This window comes from Aegilops tauschii, chromosome 3, assembly GCF_002575655.3.
Source record: "Aegilops tauschii subsp. strangulata cultivar AL8/78 chromosome 3, Aet v6.0, whole genome shotgun sequence".
Lineage (NCBI taxonomy): Eukaryota > Viridiplantae > Streptophyta > Magnoliopsida > Poales > Poaceae > Aegilops > Aegilops tauschii.
The window spans coordinates 20,129,940-20,155,991 of NC_053037.3; the positions used below are offsets into that span (position 1 = coordinate 20,129,940).

Genomic DNA, 26,052 nt, shown 5'->3' on the forward strand with positions numbered 1-26,052 from the left:
CAAAAAACAGCGGGCGCTGACGCATTGCTGACGTCAACTGGCGGACGGCAAAGAGGCGCTCAAATTTGCCGTCCGCTGGCGGACGGCAAAGGACGCCGTTAGCCGCCTAACGGACTAACGCTGGCGGACGTCCAGTATTTTTGCCGTCCCTCCTCTTTGCCGTCCGCCGCTGTAGGCAAAGGACTCTTTGCCGTCCGCCATAAAAAGCAGACGGCAAAGGACCTGTTTACCGTAGCCTACTTTGCTGGAGCCTTTTGCCGTCCGCGGCTGACGGCAAAGGCCTTTGCCGTCCGCCGTGGCAGACGGCAAAATAGCTGGTTCCTGTAGTGAACCCTTTAGTCCCGGTTTGTTGTATGAACCGGGACTAAAGGGTGAGCCTCTGGTCCCGGTTCAAGCCACCAACCGGGACCAATGGTGGTGGGCCAGGAGCGAGGCCCATTGGTCCCGGTTTGTCCAACCAACCGGGACCAAAGGGGACAGACGAACCGGGACCAATGCCCCCACGAATCCCGGCAGGCCCCTGGCCGCACGAACCGGGACCAATGCTCACATTAGTCCCGGTTCGTGACTGAACCGGGACTAATGTGAATAGTGCCCTGTGACCAAAGCCCAGTTTTCTACTAGTGAACACATGTAGTACCAAAAGAAATTCAGCTCTGTTTAAGGTACTACCACAGTCATGAAAATAGGAGGATTAATAATTATAACCCGACTATCTATACACAATCACATAGAATCTAGAAGGACCACCTAGGCAAATCACAACAAGTATATAATTACCTGAAATTGAGTTTCATATATTGAAGCATTTAGTTAAATGATAAACCATGCCATCTTGATTCAGGCCTTGTCGGTATGTGAAAGGACCAAATAATGCTATCTCACAATTTAGCACTCCCTCACTATGAGCCTCTCCTGCATAAGCAGTTTTGATATAATTTTTTTTAAAGAAGGTCTCCTTCAAACACTTGTTTCAGTCCTTTAGTTGTGCATAATGCTTATTGAAACAAAAGAAATATTCTTAGCTGGAAGTAAAATTAATTAATGAAACTTCCCCAAAGATGTTGCTCTCACATACATCGGTGAATCCTACATTGCTTAAACGAAAACACATTGTATTCTAGTTCAGTTCGACTACTGTTGTGTTCTGCTAAATGAAAACAAGGCCAAACTCCTGTTGTGTTTTCCAATCTATCTATCAGAAAATATAGCTGCTTGGACAGCAAAATAATCTACAAAAACATCTTATACCCCACATGAAGCAAGCATCAGCTATCAAGAAGAGGCCTCACAATCAAAGTTCAAAAAAGCGCTAGGCCTTAATTATGCGTTTGGCCACCTAATTGCGCTTTTCTAGCTTAGGCGTGATTAGGCGTAACTAGGCAGAATTATGTGGTTTCTATACAATTGTACGGATACATGTTACAAAGAGCAGTTTGCCATCAAGCAACACATGCTTATGATCTAAGAACACTATCTGCGATGTTGACATTCTGATTTGAATGATTTCCTGTCAGATTTGATTCCTACAAGCAACACAGTGCCAACAGTACATCAGAACAAATCACTACAAGCCTACACACCACACAACAAAAGGTCCAAGTCAAGAACAGATCAGTACAAGGCTACAATCAGCAGACAACAAAATCGATAGCTAGCAACCAACTGGACAACACAAGTTACACGTGCGGCAATTAGTAGTTTAGTACTCCCTCCGTAAACTAATATAAAAGTGTTTAGATCATTATTTTAGTAATCTAAACACTCTTATATTAGTTTACAGAGGGAGTACTTAGTAGACCAACACCACACATTAGCATCAGCAAAGTGCACAGGTAGGAGCAGCAGCTTGCGGGGGCATTCGACAGTAGCAGCAATAATCAGCACCACTAGTAGGCAGCAGCACCAGAGCAAGTAGCGGCATCGGCAGAAGCAGCAGCAGAGCAACCAGCATCAGCAGCAACGGAACATAGCGAGCAACTCCACCTCGCACCAAAAGGAAGAGAGCTCACTACGAGGTGGCAGGAGCAAATCGAGGCAGGAGGAAGTAGTAGTGCTCCGGCGCGCGAGGTGGATGAGCTCTCAGTCCATTAGCCGACGATGCAAAGTGGAGGAGATCCGACCCCGGCAGCTGAAGGCGCGAGGAGAAGCTTCAGCGGCAGTCGGCGGCGCCAGGAGATCCGCAGGCGCGAGGAGGAGAGCACCCTAACCCTGGCCTCCTCCCGTCAACGCGCCAGTCGGTGGCGACGGCGCGCTCCGCCTGGCTCCTCCCCTCGACGGCATGACGGCACCTGGCTCCTCCCGTCCACTGGAGCGCGATGTGGCGCGCTAGCTTGATGGGGGCGCGGCCGTGTGCCTTCCGGATGCCATGGACGGCGACGAAGCAGCCGATGGGGTGGCGGAGGTTGAGCAGAACGGGCACGGCGACCGAGCGGCGGAGGAGAGGACGGGAGGAGGAGAAGGGGAGGCTAGGGAGTGGAGGCGCGACGGGGATGAGGCGAGCAGCGGCGGCGGCGAGCTCGGCGAAGAAAAAGAAGGGGGAGGTGAATCGGACGCGAGGCGGCGGCTAGAGTAATCCGACGGTCCAGAATCAGACGGCCCGAGAAGGCTCCATTTCTTCCCAGACACTAACAGTGGGATTCGTATACATCGCCATCTTTCTTAGATTACGGAGGTGTATTTTTAACAACACAAGATATATATTGATCACCAGATATTTTTATAATTCGAGGGACATTATAATATATATGAGCCACCATTTCCTACGGAAGTCTTGCCGCTACACCATTGCATTACTTTTATTATTTTTGTCAACATGAACTAATCTTGACTTAGCTCGTCGGTACCACGGTTTACCATTGTGGCAGTTGGGGAGAGGACGGGCCGGGAGTCATATGTATGCACAAAAAGCATCTGCACTGCGTTCCAAAACAATAGCCCTTATGATCACACTCGATTTGATGTCCGTCGCAGCGGTCCATGTACCTTCGGTGGCAGAGCTACTCACACATAGCGGGTGTACACACATCTGATATCCCCACAGTTAGATCCATACAATGTTTTGTTATATCCGCATCTGAAAGTAATATCACCATGGAGGGGAGACAATAAATATCATAAGCGCATATAAAATCTGATGGTCAGGTTGGTGAGGTTAGATCCTGCAGGAAGACCAAATTAAATGATACCTGATGCAAGTACAAGGAAGGCCAGTGTTAGCAGTAGCGCTAGAGGAAACCTCATTGTCGCTCAGATGTGGTGTAATGGTGTGAACAAAACGTGACGTCGGAGTTTGGTTGTTGGAATTGGGAGTTGTGAGGAAGATCAAGTGAGATGGCAATCCCTTTTATAGTTGATGTGATATCAATGGTCATTTACACTAATCCTGAAAGAGCACTAAAGTTGAAGATTAGATAAGTCAGCAATTAAGGGCATTAATTTGTGGATAGATACATGTTCATGGTTTCCAGCAAAGCAAGGGAAAGCGCAGTAAGTTACTCCTTATATTAAACCACATGTTTGACCTGAAAAAGTTGAAGAGAAAAGCAGATTATATGTATCGAACCATTGCTTAGTCTATTGGGCTATGCAAGCCCAATGCTTAGCGCATTTCCAACGCTGACCGCAAATTTCCACCTACATCCATCCGCGAACAGGGGAACAGTCTGCAGACACGGATGCGGGAGCCGGCCATCGAATGCTATTCGCATATATTTCAAGCCAGGTTTTAACAAATCGGATATAATTCATGCAAACACGACGGAATTCTTCAATGTTCGGATGTGAAATAACACAAATCATCTATACATAGCGTGCAACTAATAGTTCATACTCAATGAGAAATAGTTCAAATTGAACGGTATTAACCGGATGTTCGACAAGTTTTTCATGGATTGATCAATTTGTCCCACACATACTGCCCCTTGAGCTACATCTGACAATGTGTGTACTTGAACGGTCTACCCTCTGAGCTGTGGTATATAAAGGCAGCGTGCGGGCAGTCAATACAATGTGTAGAGCAACACTGAGTGAATGAATCAATCAATCAACATGTATAGAAGAAACAAAACTCACAATTTGCTCAGCTGTCATGTGCAATGGCCACCTTGCCTCCATCCGATTAACCGCGCCATAAAACATGACCACGGTGGTCTAGATGGTGTACCATCGATAAGATAACGAGTTCACATTGCATTCATGGATGATGTGCATGTCGTATGGCGCAATGTGCTTTTGCACGTGAAACGAATCGTGCACACACTGCTAGAAGAGCCCCCTTCCGCTCCTGCCTATGAAATCCACATATACGGTCAACCACGCTTCGCACAACAACTCATCCTCCATGGTCGAGTACCCCATCATCCTTCGTACTCTAAAAAATGATATGACGTTTGAAAATGATCTCAAGGGCATTTCAACGAACACCTGCCCGGCGTGGTGTCCTCCATGGACGTCGTCGATAGGGGCGGTGTGTACCTGGTTGCGGATGTGTCCCGCGTGGATGGCGCCATCGTAAAATACGAGCGGGAGCATCGATGCTGGTTACGGAAGTCCGACAACGCATGCGCGGCGGCCGGAGAGGTACATTGACAGTGTCGGAGAAGGAGGGTGCGAATGCAAAGCAAGGTGGAGAAAGAACGGATTAGAAGAGAATGAGACCGGAATGGGGGGGGGGGGGTCAGTGGACCGGGGTGTCGTTGTCCTACGTGGCTGTCGTCCGGACTACCACGAAGCCCCCCCAACTTTGCTTCCAATTTGCGGGAAAAAGTGCATCCAGACCGGTCGGCGGACCGATACAGGCCAGTGTTCAAATTGACAACTCGTCCGGCTCGGTCCGGACATATGTGGGTGGTTTGAGGGTCGGCGTTGGAGATGCCCTTATTTGTATAAATTCCCAAACATCATTTTTTTAATAAACTCCCAAATATCAACTGAAAAAGGACTCAACTCGTAATGGATCTCGAGACGGACCATAATCGGCTTTCAGCCTTTTAGGTTTCATCTTTTCATTTTCCATTTTAATTTCTCCTGTTTTCATTTTCCATTTTTTAAGAAACGCCCAAATATGAAGTTCTAATTCATATGTATGAACATTTATCATACAAAGGTGAACATTTTTCATTTTCTGAAATATATTTCATAGTTTTGGGGGATGATATTTTTGAACATTATATAGACATTTTAAGAAAAATATATTTCCAGATATATTGCGAATATCTGATTTTCTTTTATTTAAACTGCCTTTACACCTGTTTTTTACATATATTAATTAAAAAAGATTGACAATTAAAAGGGGCAGCCCAGGTGGTGCACTTGGAAAGAGGTGCGTTATTGCCCGCCTATTTGACGCAACAATCGTTAAGTGCTGTCCTGTGAGGGCACACCCTGGTGCGAGTTTCATCCGCCGGCCTCCGCCTTACCACACTTCTGCACGATTACATCAAAGCCGTGGACCAGTGGCTCTATAAGCTCAACAAATGCACTCCGTGCCTTTTTTCTGCTCGTCTCGCATAGCCATCGTGCTCTCCATGCATTCATTGAGGATCAAGGACGTAGCAGAGGAAGTCACAAGCACTGGACTAGGACTAGGAGGCAACACGGTCAATCACTAGGCAACCGGTTGTGAGGGCATGAGGTGCAGAGGAAGCAAGCACTGCCAATGTACATGTCGCAGACGTCATCTGGAAAAACCAAAGATAGAAGTTGTGTTCTAAAGGATTGTCGAAAATTACTGAAGTGTGTTTGCTGTGTTTGTTGGGTGTGGGTGTGGGTGGGTGTGCGTTGGGGGGGGGGGGGGGGGGGGGGGGGAATCTTTAGATGCTGATAGCAAGGTAGAACAACAACGTACGGATTTTGCAAAATGAACCGAATCAGGTCATGAACTCGATTGACCATTTGAATGATAACAATAGCCAAAGCCCAAATTCTATTGCACTAGAAGTTTGTCTCTTAGATATTTATGACTCCTAAACGTGGGACAGACATGGAAATAAAATATAGACATTTCAGTTGAAAAGGGACTACATGGGAATATATTCATGTTTCTACTAAGGATAACACTGAAGTTTATGTAATGGAGAGGCAAGTGATAGAAATGCTTGGTGTCCTCCAAACATGTGGATAATCAATAGTGGAAAAATAAGCATTAGGAGCAGCCAATGAAGACGATTACATCAACACGTGACAAAGCCGAATTTAATTATCCCGGGGGGTTGTTATTTTTAATGTCAACTGGGTTGGAAGTCAGAAACCTCCTGTAATAATCTGCAGAGGCGGCTTGAAAATCATTACCACTTCCAGATCGAAAGTATTCGAGGCGGCTTCATTTATAGGACCTCCTACGTGGTTGAACACCTATGACTTATGTTCACCTCTGCCCCGTTCTTCCCATGACCCCCTGATTTCAAATCTCTAGCACTGCCAGGACTAGAGCGCTCGCCATCCTGCGCATTACCGTGTTGTGTAGTCGTGCTTGCCGTCGTGCTGCGTCTACCTGTGCCCACCACTGAGCTGATCCAAACAAGTAAGGTTAGGTAACGTAACGCTCACGCCTCCTCCTAATCCCCTTCTCCACCTCGTCGGCAGCGGTGTCATCCAGGTCGCCGAGGCCATCCACATCCACGTCGTCCTCGTCCTCCACCATCCCCCCTCGTCTGCCTCGGGACAATAGAAGCTCGTGTTAATGTCCGCGACGGCCGTCGCCTCGTGGGCGTTGACCGCCGCTAAGATTTTAACGGGATGTAGTACGTCAGGCGGCAGCGAACCATGATTCCAGTGGTGGTAACTGCGGACTCGATATTTGAGGCCAGCAGCTTCGACGGATCTAGATCTGGGTTTTCCAATTGCTCTGTTGGCAGATTCCATTTATAGACGTATGGCTATTCTTTTAATCATCATGTTGTTTCGAATTTGTCCACACTACATATCGTTCGTCTTCTCTATAAAATGCAAAACTCTTTCATCCACTCTCTTTGTAAAATTCAAACTCTTCATCTAATCTGTAGAATGCAAATGTATTCAACTCATGCTAAAATGGGAACTGCTTCAACCCAAGTTAATATGGAAACTTCTTGAACTTGTGTAAATACGGAATCTGCTTCGACATTGTGTTGTACTCAGGAAGGCATCCGGGAGTATAGTTCATGGCAGCACTAGTGCAGAACCGGGCTACAACACCGATTCGTAAGGGCCTTTAGTGCCGGACTAAAGGTCCCCCCAGTACCGGTTATGCACGAATCGCCGCTAAAGGGTCACCACGTGGCATGAGCCGGCGCTGGGGACGGGGAGACCTTTAGGACCGGTTGGTAACATCAACCGGTACTAAAAGGTTTGGGGGGTTTTGGGTTCAGGGTTTCTTTTTCCTTTAATTTTGTGTTTTCTATTTAATTCTTTTTCGTTTGCTGGTATTTTACGATACTACACGTTATGCATATATATAAATAGAATTTCTCGTAGAACCGATTATATATATATATATATAGTAGCACTATTCTGATCTCAGGATTAGAATAGTTATTCGGATCACGGTCGGCCCTATATAGGGCGCGCGAGGACGTTTCCGAACTGGTGCGGCTAGGCCAGCGATAAAACAGCAAAAAAACACCGCTTCTCCCCACGCCTCCCGCACTCCACCCTGCAACCGCCCGCTGCATCCCCGGATCCCGCGCCGCCCAGTCCCTCCCCCGATCCCCACGCCGCTTTCGCACCTCTCCCCGATCCCCACGCCGCCGCTCCCCTCCCCGGAGACCCCGCCGTCGTGCCCGCTAACCGGATCCACCCGCCGCCGCGCGCCCTCCCCAGAACCCCACACGCGCCGCCGGATCTCCCGGCCGCCTCGACCTTCCCAACCACCCCCCGCGTCCACCTTCTTCCTCCGCCACCCACCCCCGGGCTTCCATCTTCTTCCCAAGAAACGTCCCCGGCGGCCGGTGGCTCCTCCGAACCCGATGCCCTGCATCCCGTCTCCGACACCATCAACCGCGTATAGCCTGGCACCGCTGCTCGCATCCGAGATTCGGCGCCCTGCACCCCCATCTCCTCCACATCCCCGCGAGCCCAAGCACGCCGCTGACCGCGTGCCCTCGATGCGACACCGCCTGGCTCCCCATGTTCACCTCGACTCCCTTAGCGTCACCACCTACCCACGCCATCCCCGCAGCGACACATTCGGCGCCACCTTCTTCCACGGGCGCCCATCTTCAGATCTACAACAAAGGCGACACAGTGGTAGGGGAGGTGCCACCGGATCGCCCCAAGAACTCGCCGACGACATCCCAGACTAGGCCGTCCATCCTCTCTGGCCTCGTGGGTGCTCACGAGCAGAGGTGCGTCCAGGCGGCCTTTTTGACGGTGCCACTGATGAGGGTTGTGTGCGACCTGCAGTTCGAGGAGGACTCTGCTTGCAGCTCGAGGAGGACTATTCATGCAGATAGACGACACATCCTCAACAAGGGAGAGGAAGCAGGAGGTTCTGTATAGGATTATGTGCTCTGTATATGCTTGTTGATATGCCAAATGAGAACCGATAGTTTTTGTTCTTTAGGTTGTTTTGCTAATGTTTAAGAGTTAATATTGTTGCAAGAACTCCAGAATATGAAGCTCAATGGATGTAAGACTATGTTTGACCTTCCACTGTTAAAAAAAGATCATCCAAACATAGTCCTACATGTTGATGCATCCGCGCTGATATCTTCGACCTCCTTCATGTATGTTCTGTTTTTAAAAATTGCTTACCGTAAATTATGTTTACAAGAAGTTCAAATATGAAACACCCAGAAAGTTCAACTACTTCATGTAGGGTGATTTTCATATGAGAAAAAAGAAGAAGCAGAAAAAGGCATATTCTAAAATGTTTGCCGCTAGAAGTTCAGATACTCGGCCTGCCAAAGTTCAAAAATTATCGTGAGAGAAGTTCACTATGTATTTATGTGTTCAAAAACACAAAAAGATGATATTATTGTTGGTGTTTTGAAAATATTTTCCCAAACCATTACAAATTAAAAAAAACTCTCTAAGTGAAATAGTTTCTACTATTTAATAGCTTCCCAAACATTATATCATATAATCTATTGCGAGAGTTAAAAATAATCTAGAAGTTGAAAGTAAAATAATGGAGCGGGTCGATGTTTATTAAAACATATAGGATTTTTTTTCCGTTACAAATGAATAACACCAAGAAGTCCAAGAAAAAACCAAGAAGTTCAATTTTAAAAAATAGAAAGTTCAATATATATGAAGAACCCAATTTTTCTCGTGACTAAATAATAAACCAAGAAGTTCAATTTCAAAAAACGGAGCAGTTTGATATTTATTACAAAAAACTCGAATTTTTCCCGTTACTAACGAATAAACCGAGAAGTTCGGTTTGAAATAACGAAGAAGTTCGACATTTACTAAAAAACTCCAAACTTTCCCATTTCTAGAAATACACAAAGTGGTTCAGAATTTTTTTGTTGCTAGAAGTTCAAGTCCTCGGCCGGAGAAAGTTCAAAAAAATTTGTGACAGAGGTTCACCGTGTATTTACATGTTCAAAACACACACAAAAATATGTCGTTTTTTATGTTTTAAAATAATTATATTAATCCATTACAAATTTCAAATAAAAATGCTCTATGTGAAAAATGTTTCTCCTATTCAACGAGTTTCCAAGGGTATATATTATGCTCAACTTCAAAATAAACGGTTAAAAATTCCGTGTATGTTGTTCAAAACAAATTTTAGCCGTAATAGATGAAGTTGTGAACAAAAATACGTGGTAGAAGTTCAAGGTGAAAACAGCGGAGAGTTCAACTACTACACGGAAGGCGTTTCAGATGAAATTAAAAGGAATAAAAAACTAAAAGCCTAAAAGGTTTGTTGCAAGAAGTTCACGTGCTCCTCCCGATGCAGTTTGAGATCTCTAGTGCGAGACGTCCGACCTTCAATTACATGTGAAAAACAGGCAAAAAACAACGTTGTTTTTGCCATTTTTAAAATTGCTCTCAAACGACAAAAATTTGTAACGTGTGTCTACATGAAAAAGATGCTCCTATTCATAAGCTTTCCAATGGTATATTATATGCTATATTTGGATGAATGGTTTAAAAGTTTTATGTATACCGTTAAAAACATATTTTTACGCATTCAAAAAATTATTTTGAAACCGTCGCGAGTATTAAAAATTGATTTACACGAAAAAGTTGCGTGTTTTAACCAGCATTCCATCGGTATATCATTTGCTCAATTCCGGTAAGTGGTTTGGGAGTTACGATCGAAAAAAACAGCACATCAAAAACAGAGTGAAGTTCAAAACAAAACTACCACAGTAGTTCAACTACTACACTGAATGAATTTCAGATGAAAAACTTTTAAAACCGTCGCGAGTATGAAAATATGATCAACACGAGAAAGTTGCGTGTTTACAGCAACTTTCCATCGGTATATTACTTGCTCAATTCCGGTGAGTGGATGGAGAGCTACGAGCAAAAAAGGCACGTGAAAAACAAAGTGAAGTTCAAGTAGACATGCCGAGAAGTTCAATTCTTCACGCGGTGCATTTTCGAAGAATCTATTTCGCGATAAGGCAGAACGAATGATCTCGCCGTTTTCGTAATTAACGGGGCAAATTCAGCATTTATTCTTTAAAAAGTGGAGAAAATTGTGCATGCTATATAGGTCAAAATTTGGGCTTTAATTTATGTTTTGCGAAGGTCAAAATATTGTGTTCGAGAAGGTCAAGTGTGTTATCTCAGCAAGTTAAACATGCAAGAAAACAAAAAGAAAGGGAGAAGTTCAATTTCTAAAGATGACACGGTTCAACGTGTAAACTAATGTTGAAAGAAAACAAAAAGAAAAGGAGAAGTTCAATTTCTAAAGATGAAGCGGTTCGACGTGCAAACCAATGTTGAAAGAAAACAAAAAGAAAGGAGAAGTTCAATTTCTAAAGATGACGTGGTTCGACGTGCTAAACAATTTTGAAAGAAAACAAAAAGAAAAGGGGAAGTTCAATTTGTAATGATGACGTGGTTTGATGTCCAAACCAATGCAAAAAAACACACAAAACATGTTGTTTTCGTGTTTTAAAATATTTTTATTCATAAAAAAAGATTAAGAAATAAAACCAGGAAGTCCATATTAAAAGGATGGAGAAGTTTGATGATTATAGAAAATTCAGATTTTACTCGTTATTAAAAAATGGAAACAAGAAGTTCCAAAATAAAATAACAAGAAGTTCAACTTTTAAAAACAGAGCACTTCAAAATTCATAAAAAAGGATTGAGGAATTCAAATAAAAATTCATAAAAAACTCAGATATTTTCACGTAACCGAGAGAAGTTCAGATTGATAACTGCCAGAAGTTCATGTACTACACGGTGTGCATTTTGTATTAAAAAAGAATAAAATAGCAAAGGCTAAAAGTTTTGTAGTTATAAGTTCAAGTCCTTGGTCGGAGAAAGTTAAAAAAACTTGTGAGATGCGCTTGTACAAAAGGAATATCATTTGTATAACACTCACAAATGGATGAGAAAATTACAAACGAAATTACGTCACAGAAGTTCAACGTGAAAACAGCAGGAAGTTCAACTAGTACACTGAATGCATTTCGGATTAAAAACTTTTAAAACCGTCGCGAGTATGAAAAATGATCAACACGGGAAAATGTGTGTTTACATCAGCTTTCCATTGGTATAACACTTGCTCAAATCCAGTGAGTGGATGGAGAGCTGCGAGCAAAGAAGCACGTGAAAAATAGAGTGAAGTTCAAGTACACACGCCGAGAAGTTCAAGTTCTTCATGCGATGCATTTTCGACGAATCTGTTTGGCGATAAAGGCAGAACGAATGATCTCGGAATTTTCGAAATTACTTGAAAATGGCTAGGAATCAGAGAAAACCGTCAACATGAAAAAGTTTTGCATTTTCCGTACCTTTTCAACGGTATATTATTTGCCCCATTCCGATAAAGTTTGTAGAAATTACGGCAAAAATTCGTTTTTCGCCTTTTTCAAATTGACTTAAAAGCGTAAAGAATTGGGAGAAACAGTACATACCAAAAAGTTTCGCATTTGTTCAAGCTTTCGAACGCCATATCATTTGCTGCATTTGGACACACGGTTAAAAAATGAGCTCGAAAATACGAACTCAGTAGGACTTGTACCGTTTTCAAAATTACTCTTAAACCGTTCAAAATTAGAAAAAACTTTCAACATAAAAAAGTAGCACATTTTCATAAGCTTTCCAACGCCATATCATTTGTCTCAATTGGATTAGCCGTTTAGAAATGACTACAAAAATACGAACTCGGCTGTTCGGTTTACGAAATTTTACGTTTTTCCAAATTACTCTTTAACCATCGGGAATTAGAGAAAACTTTCAACATGTGCAAGGAGCGATTTTGTAGCAGCTTTCCAACGCCATATTATTTTCCTCATTCCAATAAACGGTTTAGAAGTGCGATCAAAAATACTATTCACGTTTTTCGTGTGAAGAAAAAACGATTTTCAAAACTGCTCTTAAACCAATTACATTTTGACAAAAATTTAAGTTGGGTCATGATACTGGTGTCCATAGCTTTCCAATGGTATATCGCAAGCGGGCAGGTCAGAGTTGGCGGAAGTTCAACCTAGTTCAGAGGGATGTTTAGCGTACTTCTAGCGGGCAGGTCAGGTTGTGATCAGAATATTATTCTCATCCCGTGATTAGAATAGTGTTTATGTATATATATGTATGTATGTATGTATATATATGTATGTATGTATATATATGTATGTATGTATGTATGTATGTATATATATATATATCATCGAATGTCTCGCACCACCATATTCACACATACACATGTACGTATATATATACAATTTGGTATCTACAATTTCTCCTACATAGAGGCATTACTGCGGTAGCGCGTAATGGAATTCTCCTCTAGAATCTATGACCTGGTCGAGCAAAAATCCCGCTATTTCTTCTGCAATTGCTCATATGCGATCCATTGGTAGGAGCTTCTGCCGCACCTCATTAAATTGTTAAGAAGGAGATCAATATGCATGTATTAGTTGTGTGACTAAATATCGATAATGATGTCAAAATTGTGTATAGTGTTCAGGCAAACGTACATATATCTGTCTTCAGATGTGCTCATTTTGGACGTCATCATGCGAATGCTCTTGGAAATGTAGTATGCACATAATTCATTCCCCGGCTCCTGCTTCATGGCCTGTACGAGAATAGAGTTCAATCAGGTAATAATTAATCAAGCATGATAATTAATGTTATTGAAACTAGAATTAAAGACATTGCATGGTAGCTAGCTAGCTAGCTAGTACTACTTAATTAATTACCGTGGGTCGATACCAATACAGATTTTCTCTGAACGGGCCTGGAACGTCTTTGATGAACTTTTACCAAGCCCTGTCGGCCCGCCGGCAAAGAAAATGAATAAATGAGTTATTAATTAGTTGATATCAGGAGATATATATATAATGATTGAAATTACATGTTGACTATCCCCTTCACAATTGAGTAATCTTTAGGTTTTTTAAGCAACGAGTCCAGTACTTCAACTTTTCCATCTTTAACTTTAATGTCTACCAAGATCCAGTGGTACCTGCATGCGCACGTTTGCATGTATAAATTAAGCAGGCATGTGCATAACACTCATCAACTAACCCTAAACCCTTACATTTATTAACTTCTAGCTAGTAACAAAAACAGAATTTGTAGTATAAGACAGAGTGACTCACTGGAAGTTGTAAGGAAGTAGTATATCTGCATTGGTATTGAGGCGCTTCAAGAACTCTAGCATGTTATTCTCTACTTCTTGTTTATAATGTTCATATGACCATGTCTCTTCATTAATGGTATTTGGGTCAATGAACCCAATGCCATAGCGTCCAGATTTTCTCATTTCGGACATCTTCATCCTACATAACACCACAGAAAAGAATATAGTAAGGATAATTACAGGTAATGATCAACGAGAGCACTACAGCTAGCTTGAGACTTAAATTACAGAAAGAAATCACTTACAGACAATAGCAACTGACGATAGATTTGTCGAGTGTGTCATAATTGAATAACTGAAACAGTTCTGTATACTCAATAGACAGAGCTAGCTTATGGATGTAATCCTCTTCCTTGACTTTCACCATGAGGGACTGTAGATTGTGGGTCTTGCAAATTTCCATGTACCATTGATGCAATTCATACATTCTCGTTGGGAGGTTGTTGACCTCCTCGGGCTCGACCAAAGGTTCGCCGCAGACATATTTCCGTTTTATTTCCTCCTCTCTAAGCGGAGACATGGGCTCGATCTCGAGGAGTTGTCCAACAGTCATACCGAGCATTTTCAGCCTGCATTATATGCTCCTCGGTTATTACCAGATTTTCCACCTAGGGAACGTTAATGGTTTGCCCACATATATATAGGGCGCCGATACTCTTATGTGTTGTTGGCACAATAAGCGTGGGGTCGATTGCGCCGCCTGTTCTCCTAGCTGGGGAACGGTCCGCATTTTTTGCCAGCTGCTTGGCTCGAGCTCGAGCTCGACTCCTTCTGTACTCGTGCTCGATGTGCCTTCCTGATTTGGCGCTCATAGTCTGAGTCAACAGGCTTGGGAGCTGGTGGTCTAGCCATATGAATAAAGTGGTCAATCTTTTCCTCAGGCACTTTCTCCCTTGGCGGCGGTGCCTGTTTCGGTCCAAAATGGGCGTCCACTTGGGCCTTCACTATGGCTGCGTTTTGCTCCTCTGTCATGTCGTAAGGCCTCTGAGGAAGAGCAGCGAGGCTTGGACCATATTTATATCGCTTGCCTCCGCCTGTACCTCCTGTACTACCTCGACTCATACCGCTATGCACCATAGCTGCGGCGGCTCTCTTCCCCGATTGCTGAGGCAGCGGAGACGGCTGACGTGGCTGAGTTGGAGCAGGAGGAGTGGCCTGACGCTGTGCCGGACTTGAAGGAGGAGGAGTGGCCTCACGCTGTGCCGGACTTGAAGTAGGAGGAGTGGCCACACCCGGTGTTGGACTTGAAGCAGGAGGAGTGGCCTCACGCTGTGCCGGACTTGAAGCAGGAGGAGTGGCCTGCTGCTGTGCCGGACTTGGAGGAGGAGGAGTGGCCTCACATCGAGGAGGAGTCGGATGACGATGCGGTATCGGTGGCCTTCGAAAGATGATGCAATCCTTTCTCCATAGGATGATACGATGTATGGCCTCTCCCAGTGTGTGCACCTCGTCACCTCCAGGAATGTCAAGCTCTAGCCCCGAATATTGGTCCACCACCTCATCAACCACGAGACGAGCATTGCGGGCTGGAATCGGGTTGCAATGGAAGGTTGCTCCCGGGGGGATTTTTATAAGCAACGGCGTCCACCACCTTCATGGATATGTTCTTCATTTTGAAGTGTAGCTCACAGTTAGTGTTCTCCATGATATCATCCACAGGGTATCTATCTAGCAGTGCGTCGCCCGGGGTGGAACCAACGCTGCTTCTCGGCATGGATGGGACGGTGCTATCCAATGTTGGATCATCCGCTAGCTGCTGCCGCTGCTGAGACCCCCTTTCCTGGCTAAGTGAGTCGATCTGCTGCTGCTGCCGCTGGAATTTGAGTGCCAAGTCCGCATGCGCTGATTCTAGGCCTAGAAGGCGTTCTGCTTCCTGCTTCCTCTGCTCCTCCTCCAGCTTCCTCTTCTTCTCCTCCTCCATCTTCCTTCTTGCACGGCTCCTGTAGTCATCGTTCCAGTCCGAAAAGCCCTCATACCAGGGAATAACGCCCTTGCCTCGTGTTCTTCCCGGGTGTTCAGGATTTCCCAGGGCGCGCGTAAGCTCGTCGTTCTCTCTGTTGGGCGTGAACACCCCCGTTCGAGCATCTTCTATTGCTTGAAGTAACTTCTCTTCGGCTCCTTTAAGACTTGCCTTCTTCAAAACCAGGCATGTCTTCGGGTCCAACGCCCCCCCATGCACATAGAACCAAGTTCTGCACCTGGGGGCCAGCTCCTAGTAACTAGAGTGACCCCTGCATTCACCATCTCTTGCTCAGACTTATCCCACCTAGGCATCGCCACCGCATAGCCACCTGGCCCCAGCCTATGGAACTGCGTCTTTTTTGCCGCATTGGCCTTGTTTTTTCTCGACCGTTCCTTAGATAATTCTGATTCCTTGAATTTCATGAAAGCGGGCCAGTGTTCTGTTTGCTTCTCCAGTGTTCCCTTGAATTATGGAGTCTTCCTTTCTCTTTCGACGTAGTTGGCCCATACAGTTTTCTTGTGGGTGTTGAATGCAATTACCATCTTCCTAAGAGTAGCGTCCTCGACTTTCTGCATATCTGCATCAGTGAAATGATCTGGTAGGGTGAAATGTTCCATGAGAGATTCCTAAAGTGTATTTTTTGCTCTGTCGTCGAGCCAAGTAACATCTGGACGTTTCTTTGCTGGCTCTTTCCATTCTTCAATGGAGATCGGGAGTTGGTCCTTCACAAGAACTCCACACTGACGAACGAACTTGTTCGCAATGTTCTTAGGCGCTAGTGGTTTGCCATTAGCTTTGATGGCATCGATGTTGTACTTTACGCCCTCCTTCAACTTTTTGCCCGGGCCTCGCACTGTCCTGCGGCCTGTAGAGGCAGATTTGCTCGATCCGGAGGGCTGAAAGAACAAAGATCGATTCGTTAATATATCTTCAAATAAAAAAAACATGTGATGATCACCAGATGCCTACTTATATAAATATACCTCGCCGCTCTTTGTTATTTCAAGATCAACATTGTCTGCGTCATCATAATCATAATCATAGTTCATGACTTCATCTATTCGGTCGTCGAGATCGAATATCTTATCATCACCCTCCCCGGTATTGTTCAGATATTGGGAGCCGTCATCTTCTTCATTCAGATCATTTGGCCTGCGAGGGCTACGTATGATCTCGAACAGGTTCTCTTCTCCCTCTCTGCCGGTATTGTCCGCCATAGCTTTTATTTAACTAATCCAGAAGAAATATAGAACAATTTAGTATTCAAATTACAGTGCATGGATGCAATCAATAAGGAAAAACTGAATCATAGTACATAATATGCATCGTCTCGAATAATATATAATCTCGAATACATCGTCTCGAATAATATATAATCTCGAATACAACGTCTCTAATAATATATATAATCTCGAATACATTGTCTCGAATATTATATATCGAATACATCACTAGCTAGCTAGCTAATAAAGATCGAACACTACAGAAGAATCTATGCCACTTGCGGTTCCTGAGGCGCGGGCGGTAGACACCCAAAGAGAAGGAACCATCACAGGATCATATCTCCGGTCATCTGCCCAAAGAACCTGCTAGGTATTGGAGAACCTGACGTCCATAGCAGCCATGTAGCGACGGACGTGCTCGTCCTCCTCCCTGACACGGCGACGCACCACATCGGCGGAGCCGGCTCCCTCTGCACCGAATGTGGCCCACGTGAACGCCACCAAAGGAGATTGATACGTCTCCGTCGTATCTACTTGTCCAAACACGTTTGCCCTTGTTTTGGACTATAACTTGCATGATTTGAATGGAACTAACCCGGACTGACGCTGTTTTCAGCAGACTTTCCATGGTGTTATTTATGTGCAGAAACAAAAGTTCTCGGAATGACCTGAAACTCCACGGAACATCTATTTGGAAAATAAGAAAAATACTAGAAGAAAATCCACGTCAGGGGGCCCACACCCTGTCCACGAGGGTGGGGGCGCGCCCCCCTACCTCGTGGGCCCCCTTACGCTCCACCGACCTCAACTCCAACTCCATATATTCACTTTCGGGGAGAAAAAAAATCAGAGAGAAGGATTCATCGTGTTTTACGATACGGAGCCACCACCAAGCCCTACAACCTCTCGGGAGGGCTGATCTGGAGACCGTTCGGGGCTCCGGAAAGGGGGATTCGTCGCCGTCGTCATCATCAACCATCCTCCATCACCAATTTCATGATGCTGACCGCCGTGCGTGAGTAATTCCATCGTAAGCTTGCTAGACGGTGATGGGTTGGATGAGATCCATCATGTAATCGAGTTAGTTTTGTTAGGGTTTGATCCCTAGTATCCACTATGTTCTGAGATTGATGTTGCTATGACTTTTCTATGCTTAATGCTTGTCACTAGGGCCCGAGTGCCATGATTTCAGATCTGAACCTATTATGTTTTCATGAATATATGTGAGTTCTTGATCCTATCTTGCAAGTCTATAGTCACCTACTATGTGTTATGATCCGGCAACGCCGAAGTGACAATAATCGGGACCACTCCCGGTGATGACCGTAGTTTGAGGAGTTCGTGTATTCACTATGTGTTAATGCTTTGTTCCGGTACTCTATTAAAAGGAGGCCTTAATATCCCTTAGTTTCCATTAGGACCCCGCTGCCACGGGAGGGTAGGACAAAAGATGTCATGCAAGTTCTTTTCCATAAGCACGTATGACTATATTCGGAATACATGCCTACATTACATTGATGAATTGGAGCTAGTTCTGTGTCACCCTATGTTATGACTGTTACATGATGAACCGCATCCGGCATAATTCTCCATCACCGATCCAATGCCTACGAGCTTTTCACATATTGTTGTTCGCTTATTTACTTTTCCGTTGCTAATGTTACAATCACTACAAAACACCAAAAATATTACTTTTGCTTTCGTTACCGTTATTTGCATACTACTTTGCTAGTAAATACTTTGCTGCAGATATTAAGTTATCCAGGTGTGGTTGAATTGACAACTCAACTGCTTATACTTGAGAATATTCTTTGGCTCCCCTTGTGTCGAATCAATAAATTTGGGTTGAATACTCTACCCTCGAAAACTGTTGCGATCCCCTATACTTGTGGGTTATCAGAGATCAGGGTCGACGACGGGACCCGGGGCCGGGTTCCTCACCAAGCGGCGCGCCCCTGAAAGTAGCACCTCCCAGTGCCAGCCCGGCGTAGCCCAGTCCCGGACATGGGTCCTCTGAAGCAGGACGTCGTCGCGAACGGGTCGACGGCGAGGATGCGGGCCGGGCATCGTCGAGAAGAAATACTATATGCTCGCAAAAAGTAACATTTTTTAAATGATTGGATTGTGATAACTAAAATTCTATATGCAAATTCTAAATTTTGCTATAACTAAAATTATAAGAAACTAAAAAAACATTGATCATCGTCTAACAATTTGACATTAATCTAATTCATCTAGCTAAAACTAACATTTCTAAAATTTCTAACATTTCTATATGACTAACATTTCTATAACATTTCTAATATTTCTATAACTAAAAAACAAAAAAATTTCTAACATTTCTATAAATATTTCTATAACTAAAAAACATAAAAAATACTAACAATTTTACAACTAATTAACAATATATGTGTGTCTGCGTGTGCGTGTGGACATGCATATGGCGGCCGGGGCACAGGAGCTCACCGGCGACGGGGACAGCGACGGGCGGCGACGACGGGGACGGGGATGGGGCGTGGACGACGGGACGACGGGGACGGGGCGGGGACGAAGGGGACGGGGCGGCGACGACGACGGGGACGGCCGGGGACGACGGGGAGGGGGCGGTGACGACGACGGGGACGGGGCGGGGACGACGGCCGGGGCGGCGATGACGGGGACGGGGACGTGGATGGGGCGGCGGCGAGGGGTGGTGACGGGGGCGACGGGCGACGGGGGCGGCAGGCGACGGGGCAAAGGAGAAGAAGCAGATGAAAACTGGCGAAATTTGTAAGTGCTGCTTATATAGGATGGGCTTTTAGTACCGGTTGGAGCCACCATCCGGTACTAAAGGTCAATTTTGGCCAGGCCAAGCGGCAGGAAGGGCAGCCCTTTAGTACCGGGTGGTGGCTCCAACCGGTACTAAAGACCCCAACTTTAGTACCGGTTGGAGCCACGACCCGGTACTAAGGGGGGTGCGCTGCCAGGCGAGGGGCGCAACGTTTAGTCCAACCTCGCCGGGCGAAGGGCAGCCGCACTTGTTTATAAACCCAGCCGCGGCTGCTCCTTCGAACTCCTCCATAAAGCAGGCTTCTGGGCCTAACTCTGGCGCGCTGCCCTGTGAGCCTACTGGGCCTGAATTTCCACACCCGAGGTCTGGCTGGCCCACTGGGCAGCGCCCCAACAAATTTTTATATAGTTTTTTTTCCTTTCTGCATTATTTATTTTCTTCTATTTGTTTCTGAGTAATTTTTTATATAGTTTTTTTCTTTTCTGCTTTATTTATTTTCTTCTATTTATTTCTGATTAGTTTTTTATATAGTTTTTTTCTTATCTGCTTTATTTATTTTCTTCTATTTATTTCGAAAGAGATTGTCCAGTTTGTACACGAAGTGCATCTAGTTTTTGCCGTGACCCTCTCTACTTTTTTGCACATGCTATGCGGGTGAAATGATGATACCATGCCATGTTTCAACCTTTTCAGAGTTCATTTGTAGTACTTTTCAATTTTAGGGCCATTTAGCTCAAAACAAATCAGTAAATGCATTAAAAATAGCAAATTATGTCAGAAAGTGTTGAAAGTTGATAATGTGGCTATGAATGGCGCCTGCTGAATGCAAAAAAAGTCCGGAGTTGTAATAAGTTATTAAAATTTTGAATTGCCGGTGTAACAGATGAGTTTTCGTCCGAAACCCTGATACTTCGAAAGAGATTGTCCAGTTTGTACACGAAGTGCATCCAGTTTTTGCCATGACGCTCTCTACTTTTTTGCACATGCTATGCGGGTGAAGTGATGATACCATGCCAAGTTTCAACCTTTTTAGAGTTCATTTGTAGTGCTTTTCAATTTCAGGGCCATTTAGCTCAAAACAAATCAGTAACTGCATTAAAAATATCAAATTATGTCAGAAAGGGTTAAAAGTTGATGACGTGGCTTTGAATGGCGCCTTCTGAACGCAAAAAAAGTCCGGATTTGTAATAAGTTATTAAAGTTTTGAATTGCCGGTGTAAGAGATGAGTTTTCGTCCGAAACCCTGATACTTCGAAAGAGATTGTCCAGTTTGTACACGAAGTGCATCCAATTTTTTCCGTCACCCTCTCTACTTTTTTGCACATGCTATGCGGGTGAAATCATGATACCATGCCAAGTTTCAACTTTTTCAGAGTTTATTTGTAGTGCTTTTCAATTTTAGGGCCATTTAGCTAAAAACAAATCAGTAAATGCATTAAAATAGCAAAAATTAGTAAACAAATCAATTTGAAATGAGGACGTGGCTTTGAATGGCGCCTGCTGAACGTAAAAAAAGTCCGGAGTTTGAGAGGACAGAGTGAGGGTGTAAACATGTAAAAATATACATCAAAAATACATTGATCATCAATGATCTTTTTGTGTACAATCTGAATTGTCAATATGAGTCCTCAACGGTTTAGAAACCGGTGAAGACTCATATTGCGGCCCCAAATTCTACACATAGAGTTCAATGAAGACCGAGTGCTTGTGATAGTTTGAGAAGTAACATATTTAAGGTGGTAAAAACCCTATTAGTCGAGCGAGGTGAGACTAAAAAACAGTTGCACCTACAAACCTCTATTACCGGTTTGTGGTTCTGTTATTATCATGTGTCAGGTTAGTACATCGGGATATAAGTTACTTCTTTTTCAACATCATTATGTTCTACTTCTCTGCTTTATATTCTGTATATTTTTTTCACTTCCGTGCAGACAACTAGCTTAATTCTAATTGCATTGCACAAGAATAACTTGCTATGACATGGTGAGGGGTAGAGGGCTATGAATCATATGAAATACATTGCATTGTAGCCTAAGAACTTAAGATCAACTATCTATATTATTAGCTGTGATTATAGTTTTTTGTGTATCATGCAGGAGATGTATGGCGGACCTCAAAGCAGGCCAGGAAGCATCACCGAGTAACTGGGAATACGGCGTCTCCTTTCGAGCCTACTCATAGATAGAACATACAATCACGGGCTTGTACATCTTTTTTACTATTTTATGTGTTCTCGGATATGTCAGTTTGTAGAACTTCTGTACTACGGTTACTGCAATGAAAGATATGTTGTCTTTGTTCCTTTGTATTACAGTGTTTCACCAGACTGCCATTAGCAGGGGTAGGTACATAACATAAAATAATTAGATCCCGTATGTACCGAATGGAGGCGATTATACATAGGAAATTGTTTGTGACACCTAAAGCATTACAAGTTATAAATTGGAAACCGTCTGCGGTGTCCACTATATTGGAGGCGGTTTCGACCGTCGGCGCCCTGCATAGTATTAGGGATGCAGGCTTTGAGGCAGAATTGAAAATCAACCGCCGCTCCATGTAACAAATCCGGCTCCAAATCCTGATTATATACTAGTAAATGTTTATTGAGTTTCTTCAACTTGTTTAAACCGATATGAAACTAGTAAAAGTCCGGTAGCGGTGCCATTGCCGGGGATTGGCTGATAGGTTCTAGATTTCAATATTTTACTTCCGTGTTATTTACTTTTTATTATCGCTAGTTTCTTTCTACACTTAAAAACTCAAACGCAACAAAATAATAATGTCAGCATGCTTATTGTTTTCTCTTATCTTATCATAGCAACTTTGTTGACACCAAGAAAAATAAATTTTAACTGGTAAACTTTTCAAAAACATTCATGAAAACTTAGAATTGATAAATAACGAGGAAGAAACTAAACAAGTTGTTTGTGTATGCGTGTTGAATGCTAAGTATGGTTGGAATAGACATGATAAACTTTTTGATCCAACTGATGACGATGGTGAATATTTTGATAAAGAAAAATTATGGTCCCTCTTAGGATAATTGAGTAGTTATTATTTAGGGAAAGAAATTACCCTCGATGAAACTACTCAAAAATAATGACACACTTGATGAAAGTATTGCCTTTCATGATGAAATTAACTGTATGTCTATAGGCACTATTGAGGACGATTAGGATATGCCTACTACTTATATAGGTAATCATGATTGGGAAAATAATTATGATACTTCTTATGGCATGAAAAAATTATTTGAGATCATTGATGGATGTATTATTGATAGTACTAATTGCCTTGTTGTTAACGTTACTATGACTACTATTAATGAAAGACTTTTACTTAAGTGGAGAGTACAATTACTTGTATGCATGTGCATCATGACCATAAGGATGTTTTATGTGATAGTTATGTTATTGAGTTTGATTATAATTCTAGATGTTATTATTTTGAGAGAGGGAAGTAGGTTATAGAAATCTTCATGTTGCCAAATCACCTCTACTTATGTTGAAAGTCTTACATTTACATTCTTATATCTTGCCTATTCTATGGATTTCTTTTCCATATGACTTTTTTATTTTTGAAATGCCTATGCCTAGAAAGTGGGTTAAAATTAAATGTGCTTAATATATGCTTCTTCATGCTTTCTTCTCTACTTCAAAATAATCTGGATTCATGTTTTCTAGGTGAGCATCACTAAAATTACGAGCCTAGATAAATGGCTATAAAGAAATCACTTTTGGGGGGTAACATATCTTTCCCTAATAATAAAGCACGGAGGTGGTACCGTTCTATCTATATATCCCTACCGGTTTCCTGGGGCCAACGATCGATCGCATGACGATTGACAGCCAGATGGGCCTGTCAGCCTGGGGGATCGAACCCACGACCATCATTCCTTCGCAAAGGCTGCATCCAACTGCTCTACTGTACAACTGTTTGAAAATTCAGGGTTGGCTACGTACTGAAATATTCCAACATTGTTTGTCCCCGGCTGGGCCTGTCTGGCACGCATGGAAAATCAGCCCAACAGTCCGTTATTTTACATAATATAAATAGTTCCATCTTGCTATCTTACATTAAATTCTTCTAATTTATATATGTCTTCTAGGTTCCTGGGTCTCAAGGAGTGACTCGGGAATCAAAAGTATTTCAAACGATTTAACGGATTAGAGGAAAAGGATGAAGTAGAGGAAGAGAGACCTATAATAGCGGCTAATTAACAAGGAAAAAGGAAGGTTGTCTCGCAAGAGGGATAACGTCGCTGTGATGGAAAACATGCACATGGTGCATTGGCACAAATACACAGGGATAACATCGCTGTGATGGAAAACATGCACATGTTGCATTGGCACAAATAGACACTAGTCGGCTATCAATGAAAAAAGAGGAGGCCTCAAAAGCCAGAAAAATCATGGTCGCACTCGACGACTCAAGGGCACAGGCACCCAGCAGCCACCTGCTGACACGTTTGGGTGTGTGGAGACATGATACAAGGTATGTTTTTTTACTTCTCATATAAAGTCACTTGATGATAGCTAAACAGAACTCCCTCTGTAAACTAATATAAGAGCGTTTAGATCAAACTTGCATGCAGAAGCTTTTTTAGAATAAAAAGAAAGTAATACAAAGTAATTTACCCTATTTAAATAAATAGTGGTATAAGTAAAAACTTATTTGTAGTATTAGCGATGGATTCCACTAAAACGCATAATCAATCACTATATGATTAGATTTAAATAATATGACATTTTATTTTGTGGGAGTTGTACAGTTGCAATTTAGATCAAAATAATTGAAATACATAAGAAGAAAAACATCAAAATTGCAATTGGAATAGTTCATTAAAGAGAATGTACCACAACCAATCATAAAAGAAAATTAGATGAATCATTCACATAATCAAACATGTATTATATTGTATTGTTTAATAGTTTATAAGAACCAAAATACACCCATATGAGAAAGTTTTGCTAACATTTAGGATGTTAGAGATTTGCACCAAGTTTCCCAATTATGAGCAATGACGAGCTGTTTCTACTCGATATCTTGATGTTGGGAGAGAGAGTTGGACCCGTTGCAACGCACGGGCTTTTTTCCTAGTTTATACAAAATAAAGTTGCTATGTTTTGTAGCAACAACGTTTTCTATGTTTATCTTTAAAGAAGTGTCAAGAAATTCCTTCAGCGTGTTAAGTTTGCAATTATACATGTCGTTGTCCTAAAAGTGATGATGCCTCAAAACTTAGTCAAGGCATCGAGAATGCAGACAGAAAATAGATAAAAATAAGTAGAACAAAAAAGGAGGAAAGCTGACACATCCAACGACTAGCAATTGAGCGACAACAACGATACATCATCCTTGACAACAGACGAGCTATATGAGAAAGGTTCTTCAAAAGCAACACCTCAAAGAAGGTAACAATGGACATGTGTCGTCGTTGCGGGATCCAACCACTGTGAGTCAGATCTATTGTTTTCACCCGAGATAGCACGTTTGAGCATAGTCCAAAGCAACATATTCAACAAGGAGATGACACGTGAGTCACCGACTTTTTCAGATTGCAACCATCGAAGGTAGGACCTAAGGCTTTCACCGCGAAGCTTGAGACCCGGTGGTCGAAGTGCACCACCACACCCAAGACACCGTGTGTTCCGCCACCCTTTGCCGAAGACAATGAAGCGACATGGAAAAGCGACCGCACACCATGACCACAGAAAATTAAAATATGAACCATTACATGGCATTCATGCTTTTAGGTTGTCCCTCGTATTCACATTCTTGGTGTGAATATCACGACACGGTGAAATCTATGTGTGTCATCATAGAGCTATCAGAGAATGCGGAGAGCTGAACCTCGTCAAGATCCATCTCACGCGAGCACCTGCTCTTGAAACCATGTGGCGGAAGCCGACGGTGACAGCAATGCTCAGACATGGCAACAACTTCGTCGAGGCCGCAAGTCATAAACCATCACCCCTAACACGCAGATGCTTGTCTTCCTGTCGCCGTCATTGTCGCTTCTACGCTGACATCACAGGTCAGTGTACAAGTTACCGCTACCAGATCCGGGCATATGAGAACCATTGCCACACGCCGTCATCTGCGCTTACCGCCGCCACCCGCGGAAAACTACAACACGATGACCTCATAGTTAAAGATCTATCGTGGTGCCGAGGATGTCGCACCGCGTGACACAAGAGCTCCTTGCATGAGAAGGAATTTCCAACATCGCCATCGGTCAACCGGACAAGACTTGCCTGCTCCCCGCGCGTGCGCCCGTCCGTGCTCCCGCGTACGTGGCATGATTTGATTGGAACAAAATAAAACCCGGCCCCAC

The 26,052-nt window shown here is 43.4% G+C and overlaps 1 long non-coding RNA gene across 1 annotated transcript; it reads right to left on the reverse strand.

The window, feature by feature from the left end:
• Positions 1-2,716: 2,716 nt before the first annotated feature.
• On the reverse strand, positions 2,717-3,343 carry LOC120975285 (uncharacterized). Its single transcript, XR_005771068.1, has 2 exons — positions 3,189-3,343; positions 2,717-3,076 (listed from the first exon to the last, which is right to left on the reverse strand). It is a non-coding gene; the product is annotated as an uncharacterized lncRNA (long non-coding RNA).
• Between the last annotated feature and the right edge of the window lie 22,709 nt (positions 3,344-26,052).